The following is a 4,922-nucleotide window of genomic DNA, read 5'->3' on the forward strand; positions in this document are numbered from 1 at the left end:
CCAGATCAGTAACTAGTGCAACGGATCCTCCTTTCTTCTTTCCTCTCTCCATTCTTTCATCCTGCTCTATCTCAAGCTCATAGGTCTTCAGAATGCCATACAGTCTCTCCAAAGTAAACTCCTTATAATCTTGTGAGTTTCTCAATGAGACTGTCATTGGTTTCCATTCCTTTGGAAGAGATCTGAGAAATTTCAGATTGGAGTCTTTAGTCTGATAGACTCTTCCATGCAACTTAAGAGCATTTAGTAGTTTTTGGAATCTACTAAAAATGTCAGTGAGTGACTCACTTTCTTCATTGTAAACTTAATTGAATCAAAACATAAGTAATTAAAAACAAGAGTCTTTAAAAACTTTCTGGTGGATTTAAACAATTCCACCAGAGATATATATAATATATCGAGAGGACTCTGTGTGCAGAAATGCTCACAGCTGCTTACAAATGGAACTACTGAGAATACAGGAAATGCTAAAGATTCTGCTTACAAAGATTTCTCTGTTTTTGTGTTTCTCAGCTATCTCAGTTATTTTTTTTATTTGCTACTCTCTTGGTTTATATAATACCAAGATTACAAAGTCAAAAAGGCTGAACAAATATAAAATCTAACAGTCTTAAGCTTTGCTGCTTTTCATCCTCTATTACCCAGTTAATGGGCTTCCACAGTGTGTTTGTATACATCTCGACGGCTGTGTGTCAGCTTTCACTGTTCAACTGTTGTTTGAATTCTTCATATGATTATCCGTCGACTTTCAGAACATCCGTTGATGGTTTAATTCATCATCCATCGACTGCTATATTAAACATCCGTTGATAGTCATTTGATCATCCGTCAATGGATTTGTTAATCATCCGTCGGTAGCTATTTTGGCACTTGACTCTATTTCACTTATGCAGAATTACAAGACATCGTTTATGTACAATTAATCAACCTATTCTGCATATCTAGTTAAAGTCAACATGACTTATATGCTACTACAGATTCTATACAAAGGTGCATACATAACTGTGCTACAAACTTATTATTACATAAGCTACTCACTCGATGGATAATAAGTTAATCATCTGTCGGGACTATAATGAGTTATCCGTCGGGACTATATCCGTCGAGTGCTACATAATTTCACTAAGTAAAATCTACTTAGATGTTTTGTTTATGAAATCATTAAGTACACAACATATGCACAACATAGAGGAAATAAGGTATTGATGTGTCTAGAACCCTAATTGAATCGAATATTAAAAAAGCGAGATCACCTTTTTAATTTGGCAACTTGCAGTGAGAAGTTCTTTGTAGTCAAAGTTACAATCTTCATAAATCGATGATAAATAAATAAAAAATTAACATCATAGAGCATAAAGCAAGATAAGATATCACCACGTGGTACATAATATCAAAGGAATCTGCAAAATAGCATTCTAAGGCTAATACCTTGTACCAGGATAAAGGGAAAATTGATTCGAAGATGTTGCTGAATTTTTAAATCCATTAAATTGGGATGATTCAAAATCTTCAATACATCTACGGTTACCCGGATCTAAAGCCACGACATTATCAATAAACCTAACATTAGAAGTCGGTAGAGGTGCATATGAGTTTATCTTAATTATCACTACAAGAAATAAGCGATCATACAACAGTTTTTCACCGTTGTGTAACCTGTATATTTTCCGTAGTCTATCCAACACTCGTGTGATAGAATTTCACACAACGGTTGTTTAAACCCTTGTAATAAGAGAGATTACACAACCTTTTTTAGTACTTGTTACAATCAAGAACGCACAACAGGTATTTTATATTAACCATTGTTGGAACTTTCTTAAAACAACTGTTTTTTTATTCAACTCTTGTCTAACTAACTTATCAACAATGATTTTATAGAAAAACCATTGCTCTTAACTTATTCGATATTGTCATAAACAACAGTTTATAAACTTCTTTTATGAATGTTTTTTGTTTAAAAGACAATGGTGTAAAAGATTTAAACCATTGAAAAGAATATCAAAAGACAATAGTTTTTTTTTAAAAAAATATGTGCAGTGAGACATACAACGATTTTCATCATTTTTTAAGTGGGTTTCACAAAACTGTTTACAAAATTAATCTCATTATTTAAAATAAATTAATTTTAAAATAAAATGATATTATATTAATTTAATTGTTATTTCAAAATTAAAATTAAATTTATAATACAAAGGTTCTCTACAAAAATTACAACTATAACTTCGAATCTATTTCTAAACATTCTCATTAAGGTACACAATAACTAATTTGTATACATATTCCTATTTAGATTAATGTGCAGAGTTGCATGCATTCCAAATGAAAACCCCTGCTCAGTGGCATGAATAGGATTACCGAGTCCAGCAGGACGTTGGAAGCTTTGAAATCTTGGTATATGACTGGCTGTTTTTCTCCGTGGAGAAAAGCAAGGCCTTTTGCAGCACCAACTGCAATCTTTAATCTCGTCAATCAGGGCAATGAAACGGAGTATCCTGCACACATTATTAACAACACAAATTTTAGCTCATTAGTAGCATGAGTTGTTAACTGAGTAGTTAGTCAAGTCTGCACACTTTAAATTTATTATCATGACCTAGTTTTACCATTAAGCTTTCAGCATTTAGTACTTGTGCTTTACTCTAAATAATTTTAAGTGAGTAGTATTAATAGGAGTCTGGGTCTAGTTTTTCGGCTGCAATTCTCTGGTCTTCTTACCTAGTTCTGTAGCTTCCTATTTAAGATAGAGTCAAACACCCAAAATTAATTCCTTCACAACTACCTTTTCCAAAAATAAAGTAGTTACATGTACCTTGATATATTCTGAGCGAGTTATAGCAGCCTTAGGACGCCTTATGAATGAAAATATAAGTCCCAGTGGTAAACAAGCAATTCCGACACCGCCAAATATCTGGACAGAAATCACATAGAGAAAAAAATCATTAAAAGGGAAAGACTAAAATGTATTACTAATTTGACACATCAAAACTTGTAAGCTTTAGAAAACAACCAATTCTAGAATACTTAACATTTCATCAGATTATACAACTAGTGCACCAATTAAATGCTAAAATTTAATAAAGTACTGAAAAAGGTCATCTATGAATTTCATACCCGAGGAAAAATGGAACTCTATTCCCATACATGGAACGCGAGCAGCCAAAAAACTAGACCCAGTCTCCCATTAATCGAAACTAGTTGAAGTATTGTAACTCCCTTAATTATTTACTCTAGTTGTTAAGTGAGTAGTATTAATTTTTTATGGACATGGCTCACCAATGAAAAAAGGCAAAGGCAGAGCCCTAGCCTGGTAACAGCAGAAACAAGACCAGCCCAACATTGTAAATTCAAATTCCAGACAAATTTCTTTTTATAGCTACTAAGAAATGACAATTATCAGCATCAGACATGGCTAAACCAGAAGCTCCTTATCATTTGAACTTGCTTTTTTCTATAACAAAAGAATAGTGCGGAAATTTATTTATTTAAACATAAAATAGTGGTAGCAAGACTTACCTGTCTGTTATCTGTATATCAATATCCGAACTCAGAATCACTGAAAGTCTTGCAATAAAATAATTCCTAACTCATGAAATTTTATAACCAAATTGTTAATTTTTATAAGATTTTAACGCTAGATAAGTCGTGCGTCAACATATGCAGGCCATGTAAAAGGACATTTACAATTCTCACCATAAAGAATGTAAAATGCTCACCAGCCATTGTCATGCATATCGACTACATACTATAAAAACATTCAAAATTCTACAAAAATACACTAGGAAACACCAAAAATTCCAAACTTTAATTTCTATTTATCGGAATACTACTACATAAATCAACATTCACTAAAACAGAAAGAAAATTCCCTAAAAACACAAATCCAATTCACCTGATTAGTACATAAACATGATCCCATACATATTAGCATTAAAAAATTAAAGGGGGACGAAACATACTTGTAAGAACAAGAAGAACAAAATTCAATGTTTACTGTATGGCCAATACCAATTCCTCCAATACCACAACTAACTTTTTGAAATTACACATATCACAAATAGGAGTCAGCAAGATTCATCAAGAATTCAAAAGGGTATATCAAAATCCAACAATTAACATAAAATATGAACCTGAATAGGAAACTGAAGAGTTTCTTGAATGACCGGCGATGAAGATTGGATTTTATGGTGATTGTGATGGTGGTGTTGGGGGGGGGGGGGTTTGCGTGGAGGAGTAAACAGATTGGCGATGTCTGAGCAGAAGAGGAAGAAAGTAAGCCTACTAGTAAATATCAATGCAAATTGCCTCACCTTTAAAGCATTGTCGATACTCTGATTTTAAGCAAAACCAGATAGACAGAGGAGAGAGAAGAGTTGTAGGAGAGATATGGAAGAGTAGGGAGAGAGAACCAGAAGGAGAAGAGGGGTCAGATCTAAGAAAGGGGAAGGGGGAGGTAAGGGGGGAAATGAAAATTACAAGGAAGGGGGAAATGAAAATTTAAGGGAAAAAACCAAAAATTGTGTGAAAAATGAAAAAATTATAAATTAATTTTCTTACTTATATATTATAATTAAATACTTATTTTTATTTTACTTTATATGAATATAATAATTTTTATTTTAAATAATTTCATATAATTTTTTATATAAAATTATTTGAAACAAATTTTAAAATTTTAAATTATTTTTCTACATAACTAAAGTTCAAATATATTAACATTGTGCAAGATGATCCTAAAAATATTTTTTAAGAAATTAATTATTTAATCAAGAAAGAGTCTTATTTTTTGGACTTGCACTTCTATTCGATTTTTATTATAAAATTATACAACATAAATTTAAAAAATTTTGGATAATTTTTATATTATTACAATCGATATATCTCAATACACTTGGATCTTTGAAAATATCATTTAAAAAAATTTC

The 4,922-nt window shown here is 31.7% G+C and overlaps 1 long non-coding RNA gene across 1 annotated transcript; it reads right to left on the reverse strand.

The window, feature by feature from the left end:
• Positions 1-2,335: 2,335 nt before the first annotated feature.
• Positions 2,336-4,419, reverse strand: LOC141723903 (uncharacterized). Its single transcript, XR_012576393.1, has 3 exons — positions 4,128-4,419; positions 2,810-2,908; positions 2,336-2,492 (listed from the first exon to the last, which is right to left on the reverse strand). It is a non-coding gene; the product is annotated as an uncharacterized LOC141723903 (long non-coding RNA).
• Between the last annotated feature and the right edge of the window lie 503 nt (positions 4,420-4,922).

Source organism: Apium graveolens, chromosome 5 (genome assembly GCF_009905375.1).
Source record: "Apium graveolens cultivar Ventura chromosome 5, ASM990537v1, whole genome shotgun sequence".
Lineage (NCBI taxonomy): Eukaryota > Viridiplantae > Streptophyta > Magnoliopsida > Apiales > Apiaceae > Apium > Apium graveolens.